Source organism: Octodon degus, unplaced genomic scaffold (genome assembly GCF_000260255.1).
Source record: "Octodon degus isolate 3935 unplaced genomic scaffold, OctDeg1.0 scaffold00328, whole genome shotgun sequence".
NCBI classification, from domain to species: domain Eukaryota; kingdom Metazoa; phylum Chordata; class Mammalia; order Rodentia; family Octodontidae; genus Octodon; species Octodon degus.
In genome coordinates, this window is record NW_004524904.1 from 72,330 (window position 1) to 91,531 (window position 19,202).

The following is a 19,202-nucleotide window of genomic DNA, read 5'->3' on the forward strand; positions in this document are numbered from 1 at the left end:
TCCTCCAGGTGGGTGTTGTTTGGTTCTGGCTATGTGCTCCACTTCTTTCTGCTGTAGGCATTAGACTTGAACCCTTTGTGTCTTGCTGGCAAGATGTTCTGCTCCTGAATCAGCTGGGTGGGTCTTGCCTCTAGCCTCTTTGCAGGGAGTTCTGCTGAACGGTTCCCTGCTGTGCCTGCAGCCTGGGTCAAATGAGGATCTAGCGGGCCCTGGGTCATCTCACTCAGTCGCAGGGCCTGCGCTCAGGGTCTGTTCAGGATCCCGCGGCCCCGGGTCGTCTCACTAACTCACAGGGACTGCGCTCTGGATCTGTTCAAGATCCCACGGCCCTGAGTCGTTTCACTCACTCACCGGCCTGCGCTCTGGATCTACTCAGGATCCGGACAGTCCCAGGTCCTCTCACTTACTGGCGGGTTTGCGCTCTGGATCTGTTGAGGATCCCGTGGCCCGGGTCGTCTCACTCTCTCCCAGGCCTGCACTCTGGATCTGTTCAGGATCCCGATCCTGGGCTGTCTCACTCACTCGCCGGTCCTGGGCTCTGGGTCTGTTCAGGATTCTTAAGGCCCTGGGTCATTTCACTCACTCGCTGGGCCTGCGCTCTGGGTCTGTTCAGGATCCTGCGGCCTGGGTCGTCTAACTCAATCGCCGGGCCTGCACTGTGACTCTGTCAGGATCCCGCATCCCTCAGTCGTCTCACTCACTCGCCAGGCCTGCGCTCTGGGTCTGTTCAGGATCCAGCATCCTGGTTCATCTCACTCACTCACCGGGCCTGCGCTCTGGGTCTGGTCAGGATCCCGCGGCCTGGGTCCTCTCACTCACTCGCCAGCCTGCACTCTGGGTCTGTCAGGATCCCGCGGCCCTCAGTTGTCTCACTCACCAGCAGGCCTGCGCTCCGGGTCTATTCAGGATCCCGCAGCCTCGGTCGTCTCACTCACTTGCCGGGCCTGCACTCTGGGTCTCTTCAGGATCTCGCGGAACCCGGGTGTACTCACTCACTCGCCGGGCCTGCACTCTGGGTCTGTGCAGGATCCCGCGGCCTGCGCCGCCTCACTCACTCACCAGCCTGCGCTCTGGGCCTATTCAGGATCCCATGGCCTGGATCATCTCTTTCACTGGCCGGGCCTGCTCTAGGGTCTGTTCAGGATCCCGCAGACCTGAGTCGTCTCACTCACTCGTGGGCCTGCGCTCTGGGTCTATTCAGGATCTGGAGAGTCCCAGGTCATCTCACTCACAGGCGGGCCAGCGCTCTGGGTCTGTTCAGGATCCCGCGGCCTGGGCCGTCTCACTAACTCGCCGGGCCTGGGCTCTGGGTCTGTTCAGGATCTGTAAGGCCCTGGGTCGTTTCACTCACTCGTCGGGCCTGCGCTCTGGGTCGATTCAGGATCCCGCGGCCTGGGTCGTCTCACTCACTCGCTGGGCCTGCACTCTGGGTCTGTGCAGGATCCTGCAGCCTGGGTTGTCTCACTCACTCACTGGGCCTGCACTCTGGGTCTCTCAGGATCCCGCGGCCCTCAGTCGTCTCACTCACTGGCAGGCTTGCGCTCCGGGTCTATTCAGGATCCCACGCCCTTGATCGTCTCACTCACTCACCGGGACTGCACTCTGGGTCTGTCAGGATCCCACCTCCCTCAGTAATCTCACTCACTCGATGGGTCTGTGCTCTGGGTCCATTCTGGATCACATGGCCCCCGGGTGGTCTCACTCACTCGCCAGGCCTGCGCTCTGGGTCTGTTCAGGATCCCGCGGCCCTCGGATGGCCTCACTCACTCGCCGGGCAGGCATTCTGGGTCTGTCAGGATCCCCCCTCCCTCAGCCGTCTCACTCACTCGCCAGGCTTGCGCTCTGGGCGTCTCACTCACTCGCCGGTCCTGCACTCTGGGTCTGTTCCGGATCCCGCGGCCCGGGTCGTCTCAGTCACTGGCCGGGCCTGTGCTCTGCGTCTATTTAGGATCTCGTGGCCTGGGTCGCCTCACTCACTCGCTGGGCCTGCGCTCTGGGTCTGTTCAGGATCCCGCAGCCTGTGTTGTCTCACTCCCTCGCCAGGCCTGTGCTCCGGGTCTGTGCAGGATCCCGCGGCCTGGGTTGTCTCACTCAATTGCCTGACCTGCGCTCTGGGTCTATTCAGGATCTTGCCGCCTCGGTCATCTCACTCACTCGTCCGGACTGCACTCTGGGTCTGTCAGGATCCCGCCTCCCTCAGTCATCTCACTCACTCGCCGGGCCTGCGCTCTGGGTCTGTTCAGGATCACGAGGCCCCCGGGTGTTCTTACTCACTCGCCGAGCCTGCGCTCTGGGTCTGTTCCTTATCCCACGGCCTTGTTCGTCTCACTAACTCGCTGGGCCTGCGCTCTGGGTCTGTTCAGGATCCCGCGGCCTGGGTTGTCTCACTCACTCGCCGGACCTGCGCTCTGGGTCTATTCAGGATCTGGAGAGTCCCAGGTCATCTCACTCACTGGCGGGCCTGCGCTCTGGGTCTGTTCAGGATCCCGCGGCCAGGGTCGTCTCACTCACTTAAGGGGCCTGCGCTCTGGGTCTGTTCAGGTTCCCGAGTCCCCGGGTGTTCTCACTCACTCGCCGGGCCTGTGCTCTGCTTCTGTGCAGGATCCGGCGGCCTGGGTTGTCTCACTCAGTCACCGGCCTGCGCTTGGGGTCTATGCAGGATCCTGTGGCCTGGGTCGTCTCTATCACTCGCTGGGCCTGTGCTAGGGTCTGTTCAGGATCCCGCGGCCTGGGTCGTCTCACTCACTTGCTGGGCCTGCACTCTGGGTCTGTCATCATCCCGCGGCCCTCAGTCCTCTCACTCACTGGCAGGCCTGCACTCCGTGTCTATTCAGGATCCCGCGGCCTCGGTCCTCTCACTCACTCACTCACCGGGACTGCACTCTGGGTCTGTCAGGATCCCACCTCCCTCAATCATCTCACTCACTCGCTGGGTCTGCGCTCTGGGTCTGTTCAGGATCCCGCGGCCTGGGTCGTCTCACTCACTCTCGGGGACTGCACTCTGGGTCTGTCAGGATCCCGCCTCCCTCAGTCCTCTCACTCACTTACCGGACATGCATTCTGGGTCTGTCAGGATCCCCCCTCCCTCAGTCGTCTCACTCGCTCGCCGGGCCTGCGCTCTGGGTCTGTTCAGGATCCTGCGGCACTCGGTCGTCTCACTCACTGGCTGGACTGCGCTCTGGGTCTGTTCAGGATCCCGCGGCACTCAGTCGTCTCACTCACTCCCTGGGCCTGAGCTCTGGGTCTCTTCAGGATCGCGCGGCACTCAGTCGACTCACTCACTCGCTGGACTGAGCTCTGGGTCTGTTCAGGATCCCGCGGCACTGGGTCGTCTCACTCACTCACCCGGCCTGCACTCTGGGTCTGTTCAGGATCCCGCCTCCCTCAGTCGTCTCACTCGCTCGCCGGGCCTGCGCTCTGGGTCTTTTCAGGATCCCGCGGCCTGGGTCGTCTCACTCGCTCGCCGGGCCTGCGCTCTGGGTCTTTTCAGGATTCCTCGGCCTGGGTCGTGTCTCTCACTCACCGGGCCTGCACTCTGAGGTACATATTGTTGCAGTACAGGTTCTCCTATGTCCTGGGTCTTCACTGACCTTGAAACTCTAGGACCAAAATGTTGGCTAACCATGCTGCCCTTCCTTTTCTCCAATTTTGATCTGCTAACTTAGGTTGTTAACCCTCAAGAAGAGAAGCTAATTATTAACCTGCAATATATGCAGTTCAGTTTACCCTATCTGTCAAAATATCAGACATTTTGGCATATCCTGGAACAGGTATTTTCCATCAGATATTGATATGTTGAACTTTAAGTCCTTACAAAATATGAAGGAACAATAATTATATAAAAGTAGAAATAAGCATTTACATATTTTTACAAAGAAATTTAGAGGGGCCAGGGAGATGGCTCAGTGGAATGAGCACTTTCCTACCAAGTGCAAGGCTCTGAGTTCAATCCCTGGTTCTGCCAGAAAAAAAAAAAAAAAAAAAACCACAAAGAAATTTAGAAACCTAATCATATATGGAATTGTAAGGCCTTATATTAGGGAGACAATACGATATTTACAGATATGGGTCTGGTTTATTTCACTAATAAGCATATCTTCAAGGGGCATCCACTTAAATATGAAGGCTTCAAGTTTATCATTCTTTATAGCTGAGTAGTACTCCATTATATAAAAGTACCACATCATTTTCAACCATTCCACATGTGACAGGCATTTTGGTTCAAACATTGTATTGTCTTGTTAGTGTGAGAACCTGAAACAGTAAATAAATCTGAAAGGTGCAATAGATCTGTGAAAGGCAAAGAATCTGCTAAGTGAGGAAAAATCCAAAGTAAGAAAAGAAGAAAAGAAAGAAGGGAAAATGATATATGCATGCATCTATGCAGGGCAGTTTGGGTAATTGTACTGTTGACTTCTGCTGTTCTATTGAAAGGAGCAGTTAATGTACAATTGTTTTCTTTTCTTTTTAAACCAATTTTGCTGTTTTATGTCTAGTAATCTAAACAACTACTGTGAAGATAGCATTAGGAAATACAACAACCATTGTCAAATTCTTGTTATTTTGTTTAATGAAATTTTGTATCATTTCTTATTTTTTACCATATTATATTATTTACAAAATAAAAAAATAAATTGCAATTACTATTAGATGCCAAGAGATACTGCAAATAATAAGGTGACAGTATAAAAGGTCATGTGGAGAAAGAGTTAGTGAGTGTGTCTCCACTGACAGTGACTCACATGAGACAGAGTTTCCCAAGAGCATTCTTCACAGCACCTATTCACGAGAGATGCACTGAATCCCAACACCAAAAAAGGAGCGTATAATCCGCATCTTTCACAAGTTTCCAGGGTGAGTTTTATCAATGATAATGTCTAAAAAAGACTTACCTGTTTGAACTTTTATTTATTTATTTATTTATTTTTGAGGAACCGGGAATTGAACTCAGGCCCTTGCATTTGCCAAGGAAGTGCTTATTCCACTGAGTCATCTCCCCAGCCCCTGAACTTTTTAATTCTTGTGCTATTTATAGGTTGATATTTTCAGTAGCTTCATAACCCCTACTTTGAAGACCTAGATTAAAGTTGCTTTTCCTTAGTGGAAAATAAAATCTTTCTTGGGCCAGGGAAATGGCTCAGTACCATAAGCACTTCCCTGGCAAATGCAAGGGCCTGAGTTCAATACATGGTTTCACAAAAAAAAAAAATCTTTCCTTCGTGGGTACCTGCAATGTCTGTGTGGTGCCCTCTCTGCACAGGAGGTATCATTGCAGTCTTTTCATCCTGGACAAAACTTTGATTCCCTTTTTTTTAGTACAATTTAATAATAAAAGCACTGTTCACATGTTTGTTTTTCATTATGTCTAAGGGCTTTTGTTTTGTTTGTTTCCTGGGGGTTTCCAAGGAATTGAACTCAGGACTTTGCACTTGCCAGGCAGGTACTGTACTGAGCTATATCCCAGCTCAGTTTTGGTTTTTAAATATTAAATGTTTTAGATTAAAAAAATAACAGACTTTCACAACATTTTACTATTTTTGCATAGATCTCTTTTACAAATAATGAAGTAAACATTATAAAGACAGCTAACAGCTAATCCAAACCCTGTCTCTCCCTGTCTCCCTCCCTCTCTCCCTCTGCAGCGGTAGCCATTATAAGGTTCATTCTTCTAAGGAAGAGCTAAAGCTGGAAATTGGTCTCATGTGTCAGGGCAAGGCAAGGCTGGTCCAAGAATGAAGAGTGTCTAATGCGATCACTAGTCTCTAGGCAACCCTGTGTCTCATTATTCTAACTTTGTCAAATGTATACGTAAACACCCCTGTAGTGCCTCTCCCTTTTCTCCCATGTGGAGAGAGAGGGCTCCACCTGACACCGCTTGGTCTCTTGTCTTTATTTCTTGATCCTCTTGCCACCCCAACCCTCAGATATCAAGAGCTGCATAGGGTGCAGCATATTCTCATGCATTCTTAATATTTTATATATACACATATACATATGCTATAAACTATATACTGTTTTACATTTCAGGTTCCCCTAAAATTGATATCATATGCATATTTTTAATTGCTTTTTTAAAAAGCTAACTACTTTTACATTATACATGTCAGTTGTGGGTAATCTTTTAATTATGGCTTTCAGTTACTCCATCATCTTGATAAATCCAGTCTATACAGCCATTGCCCCCCCTGAAAGATCATTTCCAGTGCTTTTTGCACAAACATTTCTCTACTCAACACCCATGCATTTGTTCACTTACACACATGAGCATCCGTTTCTTGAGAGTTCAAATCCAGTGGTGGAACTACTATATTGTGTGGATGGATATACAAAACATCACGAAAATTTCCAAGTCCCTGTGTAAGGTGACTGTGGCAATTTATACTCATACTTGCAAAAATAGTAATAATAATTTATTTGCTAGCATTTGGTATAAGCAGGTTAATGACAGTTTGCAAAGATGGTATGTATGGAATAATTTCTATAGTTTTTTGTTGTATTCAATTCACTACCATTGAAGTTGAGCTTCTTTTTATGTTTTTTTTTTTTAGCTTTTGATCGTTTTCTCTTCTAGCAATCAACTGATCACATAATTTGCCTATTTTTCCCAAAGGTTGCCTTGTTTAAACTTTCTTTATAGGAGTTTTTACACATTCTACATACTTATTCTCAATTAGTTACATACTATACAAATGATTACACTGTGGCTGTCACTTATCATTTAATTATGTTATAGCGTCTTTCTTGATAGTCTTCAGTCTAATATCTGCAAGTAGGTCAATCTTTTCCTTTCCCCAACTTTGCTTTTTTATCATGTTTGCATGACTTTGCTTTTTTATAATGTTTGAAGCCTTTTCTCTGATTCTAAACTCCTAAAAAATATTATTTTCAATAGATTGAAAGTAGCTGGGGCTTTAAATCCTCATTGTTTATTGGCCCCTTCTGTGACTTTTAAAAAATAACCTAATTTAATATTATTGTATCAGAGCCTTATGGTTTTTGTTCTTGCTTATGTTTTCTTTCCCCAGATTGACATTTTCTTCTCTGTCCCACTTTGTGCCTACTCCCCCAGTAAACCACCCCCCTCTGAACTCCAGTGAGGAATTCCTATTTTTTTCCCATAATTTGACTGATAAACAAATAGCAATGAGATAGTTTAAAACCAAATTGGTAGGAAAGTTTCAATAATTAGCACATTGCATACATTCCCCCTAGTGGTTATTTGCTGTACAAGATGCGGACATGATATCCTATTTACAAACACCATTAGAACAAATCCCTCTATTCATTAAAAGAATGTAAGTATATATCTAACCTAACCACTTTGAATACATAGATACAAAATGGACATTCATCTCTATCCCCTTTTTTTGTTAAGTTCCATTATTTGAATATTATAGGTGTGTAAACTCAGCAAAATATACTAAAAGAGTCCAGTAGTCCATAATAGTATTGGGTCTTCCACTTCACTGGCAATGTCGGAAATTGTGGACCTGAGTCCCCTACAGTTCAACATAAAACCATGGCTTTACTTTTTATACTTCCTTTTTATACTTTTCTGCTGGATGGTTAAGACCAAGATAAAGCAAGACCTATGCAACAGGAGTTGTAGCTTTTGGATTTGATAAGGTCAGTGAAATCCCTTCAGGATTTATCCTGAGATCCTGTACCTCAGATTGTAGAACCTTTGTCAGTGTCAGACATGTGGATGACTCATGACCATTGCTTGGCCAATGTGCTCTCTGTGAAAGCCTGAGAGAATGTTTTCTCTCCATGTGACTCTCCTTAGGCACACTCTACATCATCGATCACTTTCCTCTTTGGCCCCATAATCTCCTTGATCAGAAAATTTGGGACACTACCAAGTTACATGATGTTACAGTACAAGTTCTCATATGTCCTGAGTCTTAATTGACCTTAGAAGGTGAGGGCCAAAATGTTGGCTTTCCTTGCAGCCCTCCTTTTTCTCTAATTTTGGTCTGCAAACTTAGGTTGTTAATCATCCAGAAGACAAGCTTATTGTTATTACCATACAACTTAGGCTGCTAAGCTTAACCTCACTATCTGTCTGAATATCAAACATCTTAGGCATAACATGGAACAGGTATTTTTCATCAAGTATTGATCTGTTGAACTTTAAGTCCCTACAGAATATGATGAAAAAACATTTTAAAATTAGAATATATTTTAAAAATAGGCATAAAGAATTATATACTTCTTATGTTTACCCATAAGTCCAAAAATCTAACCATATACAACCTTGAAGCAGGACAGTCCCACAACATTCCTTTTCCTGTCTCCTGCCTTCATTCACCACCCCTTTCTTTTTGAACAATCATCTACCCAAGAGACAGCATGGCAGCAAACTGGCATGTCATGACAAGCAGCCCGTATTCAGAAGATCAGAATGACAGGCACTCCAAGCATGAACCTACTATTACAAATTGCCATCTTCAGTGCAGTTGCTTAGTTCACAGGTGTCCTGTTTTGTTAATAGTGTCCTCATTTCACCAAGTGAACAACGGTTCATATCTTTGTGTAGTGAGTTAAGCTCCAGGGAAAACATGTGCTGCCTGGCTTGCCACTGTGCTGCTGGCTGAGCAGGAGTCACATAGCAGCTGGTGGAGCCTGGTGAGGAGGAGCCAATGCCCAGGCTTATGAGGCCCCAAATCTGGAAATGGGAAGAGTTAGAAGGTGGCAGCTCCTGAGAGGACACATGTGAGGGATGCTTCACTTCCATGCCCAGGGGACACCACTCTCGTGATACTTGAGTGGCTGTTGAGTGCTTCAGGTTAGCTACCTTCACTGCCACGTTTAGTCACCCTTTGTCATATTCACAGAACCATAGGGTCACCTCCCCTTTGCCGGCATTTCTCACATGAAAGGACATACTCTTTTTAGTACTGAGGATGGAGCCCAGGATCTTTGTACTGAGCTAATCACTAACCCTTTACTATTTTTCACACTTATTTTAAGGCAAGGATTTGTTCAGCTGCTAAATTACCCAAGCTAGGCTTGAACTTGGAATCCTCTCTCAGCCTGTCAGAGTACTGGGATTCCAGGTATGTGCCACCACAGCCAGCTTGAATGGGACTTCTCCTTTTCCTTCTCCTTCTCCTTCTCATTCTCCTTCTCCTTTTCCTTCTCCTTCTCCTTCTCCTTCTCTTTCCCCTTTCCTTTTCCCTTCCCCTTCCCTGTCCTTTTCTCCTTCTTCTCCTTCTGAATCTCCTTTGTCACCTCCTCCTCCTCCTTCTTTAAATGTTACACAATTCCACTGAACAAAATAATAGGAATTAGACAGTGGTTTTTGTGTTATTTAATGTAACCTTCAAATTAGTTGCTTAGATTACCAGATATAAACATCAAAGTTGATAAACAGAGAAATAGTTGATAGAAATTAAAAACAAAACAAAAAGCAAAATTTTAAGCATTAACCTCATTAGCCTATGATAAAAATCTATATATGTGGGAAGTGACAAAATAACATATAAAAGAAGCAATCCAAAATGTTACTGTGGATATAAAGGATCTTCAGGAAAAAAATATTGTTGATGTCACAATAGACAACCACATTTGATACCAAGGTAAAGACTGGGACGAGATTAGTGATACAATTTTGAAATAAGTAAAGCTGAATTCATTTGCATATCTCAAGGCTCATTATGTTTTTATGATGTAATTGGTGTACTCATTCTCTTGCTTATAATCCTTCTCATGAAATTGTATCATGAAAGAATCTCATTCCAATAAGAGATAGAGGCCATATAGCTATGACTGATTCTGCTGAAACTTCTTCAAAGCAAAGAAGGGGGAACTGTGGAGGACCACCTGGGTGACTCTCCTTGAAAGAAGAGCACTTGTCTCCATGTTTGCTGGGCCTGAGCCTATTTCCGTGGATTGATAGATACAGAGCTGGCTTCTATTTTCCTTATCCCTTCAACTGGCTTTAAGCAATGCATACTGGTCTAGCTGAGGTGCTGGTGGTAGTTATTGAAGACAGTATATGTGTTTCCCTGAAAAGGCATGCCTCCTGCTCTTTAACATGAGCCAGGTCAAGACAGGATGAAGAGCCAATGTTCCATGCTGTCAGCGGGGATTGAGTCTCAAAATAGAGGCTATGACTTCCTGGGGCTTGAAAGATCACACATGAGAGCTGAGGCTCTGGACCCCAAGACATTAGATACTATCTCAATATTACAATGCAAATTATTTTTTCTGTATGTCCTTGTCTCTGCATAAGAAAGAGGTATGCAGGCCTCCTATTTACCCAGCTCACAGTACTCACCTACTTCCTGCCCTTCTCAGTCATTCATCCTCAAGTCACACCCCCTTCATGACTAAATAAAACCTGGCTTGAGCTCTGAGTCGAGGCCTGTGTTCCAGATAGCTGTCACCATAACTATACTTAGTGCCTCTTGGCTCCCCATAACTATAAATATGTTTTAGTGTCTTTATTTTCACCCTGGAAAGTGGTAGATTGGAATTGACTTGGTGGGATTGCAATAATGTATTTTTGGGATTATAAGTATAAACTTGTTGGACTGAGACAAGGACCAGGGGGATTGCCTACATCTCTTTATGGATATTTACTGTGGTACTGGGGGATGCACCCAAGGCCTTGCATCACCAGACCTTTTTCTGATTTTAAGGCAGGGCCTCACTCAGGTGTTCCCCAGGCTCAGTTTAATCTCATGATTTCCTGCCTTAGCTTCCCAAAGTGCTGGGATTACAGGCATGTACCACCATGTCAGGCAAATGTTTTGCTATACTATAGAAGAAAGATAATATTCCTTGGATTATTTAGGAACACAATTGAGAGTGAGAATGAAAATTTGAATTATTCAACTGAGACAGTAAGCATTGTGTCATCCCTGTAAGAATTAGGGAGAACTTGTTCCCAAATAAAATACAAAGGGCTGTTAATGGAGCTTAGTGGTAGCTTTTTGCCTAGCATGTGTGAGGCTTGGTTTCCACCCTCAGTGCAGAAGACATATTACCCATGATCTCACTGCTTAGAGGGAAAGATGGTTTCACACCCATACATTCCACATCTATGAATGAGTATTTTACAGTAGGACCCCTGAGGGCAGGTCAGAAGGTTGTGGTCTCCATGTGGTCTGGGGGTTCCATGTATCTGGACCCAGGATGATGGCACTGGAAGTGGCAGAGCCTTGAAGAGTTGTGACTCAGTGAGGGATCCCTCACTAAGGACAGTTGGATCATGCCCTTGAAAGGATCTCTCTTTCTTTTTGGTTCCTAGCTTTCTGGTTTCTTGCTTTGAAATAAGCTTTTGCCATGTGTCATTCACCACTAGGTCCTCAATAGAACTAAGCCATGCCGTAGACCCTCCAAAATTGTGGGTTAAAGAAACCTTTCCACTCAATAAACTTAGCTGCCTCGGGCATTTCATTGTAGTAATGCAAAGATAACATGTGGACTTGGGTCCACGAAAAGTTCAGGACACAATTTCTTTTCTTTTTTTCCAGATCTTTAACTTTATTAGGTGCGACTAAGCTATGAGATACAAACCAATCAAAAACATTGAAGTTGTTTGAAATAGCTATGTACAGATACATTACACAGAAGCCAGCCTTGTGGGGAAGGGTGGGCTTACCGTGGGGACAAAGGAGCACATGAATTACAATAGGAAGAGTCTTATCCACCCAGGAAAGAAATAAATTACAGCCACACGGGCACTAAAAATTTGAGATCAATTTTTAAAGATTCCTTTAATGATAAAGTTTTCAAATGAAAACAGGTATCCCTCCTTCTCCTGTAGGTTTTCCAGCTCACTACCCAAGAAACTTGAGTTCTTCTATTAAGGCAGCTGGAAGCCCACCATAGGCTTGAATGGAATTTCTATCCAGTGTGTTACCTGTCCCCTTCTTTTGCTGTAACAATATGCTATGGGGAAAAATAAATTTCTGTGGTGCTGTCTTCTGGTAAAAGAGAAGTAGCACTCAAAATAAAGCAAAAGGCCACAGAGGGCTCCCTGAGAATCCAGTAGAATGAAGACAGGCCTTCAACTGTTTCCAAATAAACTTTGCAACTGGATCCAGGTGGAATAGTGCCCTGCAGCAAGTAGTGTATGTGCTAGGAAGAGGGCCCAGCTTCTAGGAACTGTCACTATGACTTCCTAGACCATTTTCTCTCTTTTACTCATAGTAAGTGAGAAAATATACCATGACTTTGAAGACACAATTTCAACTGCAGGCAAAGTGGTATCTTGCTTTCTGAATTTAATTATTTCCACAGTTCTGGTCACAAACCAAACTACACAAGAACTGAATCAAATTCATGGGTTAGGATGAATGTTGACCTTATGGAGAAATTTGATTCAGTTCTCATTCAAGTTGGTTTTTGAGCAGAATTGAAGAATAATTGATTTTATGAAGTGAGGTCCTGCTGTAAATAATAAAATCTTAAAAAATAATGAGCAATTGTACAGCAATTAACCACTAAGAAGAATATATGCAGTGTATTATTTGTTGAAACTGTACTTTCGATTTGATTTGAAACTATCTCATTGCTATATGTTTATCAATAAAACTTTGAAAAGAAAAACAAACAAACAAAAAAAAAAGAATTGAAAAAAAAAATAATGAGCAAACTGGAATCTACTAACAAACATACCATAATTTTATCATAAAATATAAACTTTCCTTTTGCCCACCCACCTTTTTTTGAGATGGGGTTTCATACTTCAAGCTATGAGCTCACTATGTAACCCAGTCCAGCCTCCAACTCACAGCATCCTTCTGCCTCAGTCTCCTGAGTGCTACAGGTGTATCCTTCCACAACTAGCAAAGATCACAATTCTTATCAGGTCATCCCTGTAGAGTTAAATTTGTCTATTTGCTACTGAGTTGGCAGCTTTGAGTCCAATTCTTCAATTCTCACAGAAATAAGATTTCCCCCCAAGTTCTGAGGACATTTCCAGAGCTATGAAACCAAAACTGAGATTGAGATAATGGCTGGCCAATTCTGACCCACCATAGTACCCATAAACCTGATCTTCATTCTTTTTTTTTGGTCTTCTCTTTTTGAGACAGAGTTTTACTACACAGTTCATGCTTGAATTCACATTACAGCCCAGGCTGGCCTCAAACTCACAGTGATCCTCCTCTTTCAGCCTCCTGAGTGCTGGGGTTACAGGCATGCACTACCACACTCAGCCTCCCTTCTGTGAATGGATTCATCTTATCCTCTTCTTCAGACTGTGCCCCTCTAGCTCGTTGGTTGAAGTCCTTTCCCTATTGTCTCTCCTTTTCTTTTGTCTAGAATCCAACTCACTTCAGTTTTCCCTTTTTTGTAATGGTAACTGAAGCCAGGGTCCTCATCTTGAGCTACATTCCATCTTTTTGAGACAGAGTCTTGCTAGGTTGATAAATTACCCAGCATCTTAGGCATTTTCCTCATTGCTGAGACAAGATACCTGACAGACACCAGTAAAAGGAAGAAAACTTATACCCAGTTTTTTTGTTTTTCTGTGATGTCAAGACTACAGCATTGTGATCCGTCCACCTCAGGATGTGTCAGTGCTATAACTGGTAGACAAAGGAGGCAGTCGTTACATTTTATACCTTGGATTTTTTTTTTCTTTTTTACTTTTCTGCAGGATGTTTAATACCAAGATAAAACAAGACCTATATAATAAGAAATGTAACTTCTGTCTCTGCCAAGTTCATTCAAATCCCCTCAGGATTTATCCTGAAACCCTGTACCGCAGTTTGTAGATCCTTTGTCAGTGTCAGCCATGTGGATGAGTCATGGCCTTTGCTTGACCAATTTGCTCTCTGTGAAAACTTGAGAGAATGTTTTCTCTCTATGTGACTCTCCTTAGGCACACTATTAATATGCTAAGCTGTAAAAGGCTCAAGTTAATAACTTCTGACATTGCTAGTCCTACGGATAACCCACTACTATTTTGGAGTATTGGACTATATTGGATTATTTTGCTGAATTCACAATCCTACAATATTTAAAAGGCAATGGAACACCCATCTCTGTCAAAATTGAACAAAAAAAAGGGGATAAAAATGAAGGACTATTTTGTATCTGTATATGCAAATAGTTAAGATAGATATACAGCTACTTTCAGTGTTTGGACAGGATATCATATCTGCATCTTGTACTATGAATAACTACTACAAAGACAACAATATGTTATGCATTAATTTTTGAAACTGTCCTACTGATCGGTTATGAAGCTGTCTCATTGCTATTTGTGTCTCAATAAAATTATTTTTTTAAAAAAGGAGGCAGTCAGAACTGAGATTTGTGCTGGATGATCCCAGTAAGCTGCTGAAGGACTAGGGCAGGGTATCAGTTGTGGTACTTTCAGATTCTGCCAAGTTTGGCTGAGCCTGTCCTCTGGCTGTAGGGTTGGGGCCTGAGTCATCAGACTACAACACTCTGGGTATCCTAGAGTTGCCCTGGCATTGCCTCCCGGATCATGTTCCACATCCATTCAGTCAGAACTCTGAGATGAGGCCAACTGATGGGTGCTCTGAGTCCTGGGTCCATTTTGGCCCTATGAAACATGGCATCTGGCCACACACCCTCTCCAGGGCACATAGCAGTTGCCTGGACTGAAGTCACCAGCTATTGTATTGTAGCTCTCAGCAACCACTGCTCTACTCCATGGTGTGTTTCTTCCTCAAGGCTGCTGGAGTTAGCACCCTCACTATGTCTCTGTGGATTTAAGCCTCATCTCTCCTGACACAAGCTGGGAGCCAGGTAGAAAGTACAGATTGCCTCTTCTTTTGCCACATCCAGTAAAGCTCCTGAAAAACTTCCAGAGGATGGACCATGAAGAAATGAAGGCAAGCATCAAAATGCAGAAAGCTGAGGTCACATGGAGTCCCCTTTCCTGGTGGGAGAAAGAATCACCCAATAACTGTAGTTTTTAAAAAATATTTATTTATTTATTTATTTATTTATTTATTTATTTATTTGGTACAGAGTCTCACTATGTAGTTTGGACTCATAATGATCCTGCTGTCTCAGCCTCCCCACCTCTGGGATTTCACTCATGTACCATGACACCAGGTTTTGGTTGCTGGCTCGGTGCAGGGCCAGCAAAGTATGTGGAACTTGGAATATAACTCAGGTCCTTGCGCTTTCCAGGCATGAGCTCAGCCCACTGAGCTATCTCTCCAGCCTGCAGTGTGTATATTTCTACACTCAGCAGGCTGATGACAGTGAAACTCCTCTACCTCACAACCTGTCCACCTGGCTCACCTTGAAGCCCTGCGTGCTTGGGGCTGGCCCTGCACTAGGCCCACTCATGTGATCAGTCTGCAGCTCAGCCGCTCCCCACACTTTTCTTCCGCATTTTAGTTGGTCTCTTCCTTTTCTCTGGGTGCCAACTTTTCCTGCAGATCCTGCATCTAGGGGATCTGCCACCTTTATTTCTCACTCAAGTTGTTAGTTTACAGTTCTGAATCTTGGTAAAGTTGATTTGTGGCTGTTTGCCACTCTGCCCACTTAGCAGTAGTCATCTAGAATCTAAAAGGAAGTCATCATATATCAGGTCCCTTCTCCTTTTGTGTCATCCGCACTGCCTTTCAAATCGGTATCCCACCATCCTTTACACATAGTTTTAAAACATTTTTCAAATCTTACTACAGATCTTGACTCTATTAAAGCAGGTATAGTTGATTTTGGTTTTTGATTTTGTTTTTAATAATACAGTCAACTTTTCAAAGAAACCCAAATAGGCTTTACATAAAATTGAAGAGCATTAGTCACCTATTTCCAAGTTGCTGAGGTTTAAAATTAGGCCTTCTAAGAATCTGTATGAATGCCAGGCTCCCGAGTTGCTCTTCTTTGTGCTCTCATCTTTCTCCACCTGAAAATACCTCAACAGCACTTTGCATGTTTTCCATGGCACCTGACTTTACTGGCATGTTTTCTTTCACAGCTCCCTCACCAGACTGGCATTCAGCAGGTCCAGTTCACTCATCTGGGGTCATCAGTGCTCTGCAGGGGACTAATTAGAGGTGTTTTCAGTGACAAATTGTCATTTTCAACTCCAGGCCTTCTTAACCTAAGTAGGTCATTTTCAATTCATAACAAGCACTAGCTTTGAAATTGAAGCAAATCTTCTCAGACTCACTTTTAATAACAGAAGTAGAAATGAGACTCTGTTGGGCTACTTGGTTTTCTGTCGTATCCTTGCTGGTGGTTGTGTAAAGTAACATTGCTTTGATGGAAGGCATTTTGGCAATTTTTACCAAAAGTTCAGAGGAGCATTAGTCTTTGATCCAGACCCAAAAGTTCTGGCTCTGGAAACTTCTCTTGAAGAATTCACAGGGGTCAAAGATATGTGTCAGTACTTTGGCTGTAGGATCCAGCAAGATGGCACAGAGGACTAAGGTGCCTTTATAGGGAAACCTTCACAAAGGCAGTGAACAAGGTTTGATCCCCAGCACTACCTGTAGAGCCAGCTCTGCCCTCAAGGTATGCTGAGGTGGTCATAGAGTCCAGGCATGGTGGCCGAAGCCTGTAATCCCAGCACTGGAGGAAGCTGAAAGCAGAGCAATCAGTATGAGATTGAGCTGTATAGTGACACCCTGTAACAATCAAATACATTAAAATAATAATAATAATAACAATAACAATAATAAAGAACTTTGGCTGTACTCCTGTCTGACTGGGAGAAGCTTGGGGTTTGTCTGTGGGCCCACTATAAGGGACCAGTTCAAGAGATCATGTATCCATATCACAGACAGCCACATTCAGAGGGAAAAGCATGAGAAGTTTGTATGTGCTAGTAAAATACATTGCTCAGAAAAACAAGAGTCCAAAAAAAAAAAGCATCAGAAAAAAAAAATACACTGAAAATAAAAATCTCTAGATTATCCACAAAAAAAAAAGAAAAGAAAGAAAAACAAGAGTCAAGGCTCTAGGCCTGCTATCCCAGCACTTGCTAGGTTGAAATCAGAGGATGGCATGCTTGAGGCCGGCCCTTTCAATTTAGCAAGACCATGTATCAAAAATAAAATTAAACATAGGTCTGGTTAACTATTTCTATGAGTTGACACTTTCCTCAGGCATGTGAGGCCTCAAGTGCAGTCCCCAGCATTATAAAAGAACTCTGTTGGGACCAGGTGAAAAGACTGATGCACTGGCATGCATGTGCGCGGCCATCTCCAAGTGCATTACACAACCCTCCTAATGTAGCTTCTCATAGCAGGGCGGGTGGTGGCAGGGAGCTGGGCCCTGCAGCCCATAGTGAGTCCCAGGCCACCTGAACTGCTCACTGGAGGGACTGCTTTCCCACTGATCTGAAGGAGGGTCTGAGGTTCTTACTGCGCCCAGGAGTGTTTGGTCACAGTAGCCTCCTGCTTCCCAGGTTCCTTTTCAGCCTCCTGGTCCCTGGTCACCTTTACTTCTGGGGAGACCTCACCCCATCCCTTCTCCTCAGGAGGCCCTTCCCCCAGCCTCCTCTCACTCGTTCATGCTGGATGCTGGCCAGGATCCAGTTGGATGCCATTCAGCAGGTGACTTCTCCTGCTCCACAGGTGAGGCCGACCTGTACCCTAAGGCTTCTCAGGAGGAACTGCACTTTGTGGTGGCTCTGCTTGGGCCTCATCTTGATTACTAAGCTGCAAGCTGATGTCTGTCTTGGGTATTCTGTGCCTGGGCCTGGAGCAAAGCAGTCCCTCCATGAACACACCAGAAGGGAAGGGGAGAGGGGAGAGATGGAGAAAGGAGGAAAGGAAGCAGGAGCCATAGGACCTGTCCACCAGCAGTGGAAACAGACCCACTTGTTGCTGCTATTCAGGAACCAGAATGGGGCTCAGCCTCTGTGATTTACCTGAGCATTCTGCTGTGAGATCTACGGCTTTAGATCTTTGTTTATCATTTTTCAAACAGGGTCTTGCTATGCAGTTCAGGCTGGTCTGGACTGCTGGGCCTGCACTGGAATTGAATTCATGAACATCCTCCTGCCTTAGCCTCCCAAGTGCAGGGATCAGAGCTGTGGTCCACCATGTCCAGCTCTACTATTAATAATATCCAGAAGTTGTGATTTTGGTTCAATCAATGAATGTATTTGTCAAGGGCACTTAATTATTTTTCTTTTTTGAAGTAACATGTCATCTAAATGTCTCCTCTGTCTCTTTTCCCTAAACCTCTGGGGGGGGGGATGGTTTTATACATGAAAAGCAATGATTTCAATCTCAGGACAGTATTTCAATGTACACTTTAGGACTTTAAGCATTTTTTTCTTTTCTTGTGCTAGAGTTAAACCACAGCTACTTCTTCTGCCCCTTTTGATTTTGCGGTAGTGTCTCTCCAGAACTCACTAAGTTGCCTGTGCTGAGCTTAATCGTGTGGCTTTTGCGCCTCAGCCTCCTGAGTGCTGGGGTTATAGGTGTGCATCCTCATGGCTGGCTATTGTTAATATTCCACTTTTGAAAAATTACACCAGTGCTGTTCTCTTTCAGTATGAATCAGATGTTGGTGTTATATTTAGAGTGGAAAAGCAAACTCCTTACTCACTTGCAATTCCCTGAGGAAGCAGCCACCACCTGCCTCTAGTGCAGTGCCCTTGGGTCTTCTGCCAAGTGCAGTCCTTGCATTCAGAGAAGTCACTCCATGGTGTTCCCTGTAGTACTGTCCTCACTGGGGTAGCAGCCAGGAAAGCCTTCCTAGGCCATCCAGGCCCAGGGCCTCCTCAGGTCCCAGGAGCTCCTGGCTGCCTGGCAGGAAGGCTGCACGCACATTGAGCACTGAATTCCCCAGCTGGGCTGAACCTCAACTCCATACTCAGTGCCATTCAGATGCCTGGGTTCCCTCATCCCCCAGTCAGTAAAGCTCAGTGTATGGGCATTTCATACCTTTTGGAGACAGTGTGTGTATATGTCTGTGTGTTTTGGTAGTGGGGATTGAACTCAGGACCTTGTGCTTAGGGGCCAAGGAGATAGCTCAGTGGCTTAAGCACCTGCCTGGCAAGCACAACATCACCAGTTCAATCCCTTGTACCACAAAAATAAATAACTAAATATATAAAAGGACCTTGTGCTTACTAGGAAGGTGCTTATGGCACTGAACTATCTCCCTGGCCTGTCAATGTTTTGAGTTCATAAATTTAAGTGTTTCTAAATCATATAAAATGTGACCCAGTCCTAGCCCAGGTTCGGTGAGTGTGCGGAGAGTTTCGTGCTACCCTGCGCCGGCGGGACCAGTCCCAGCCC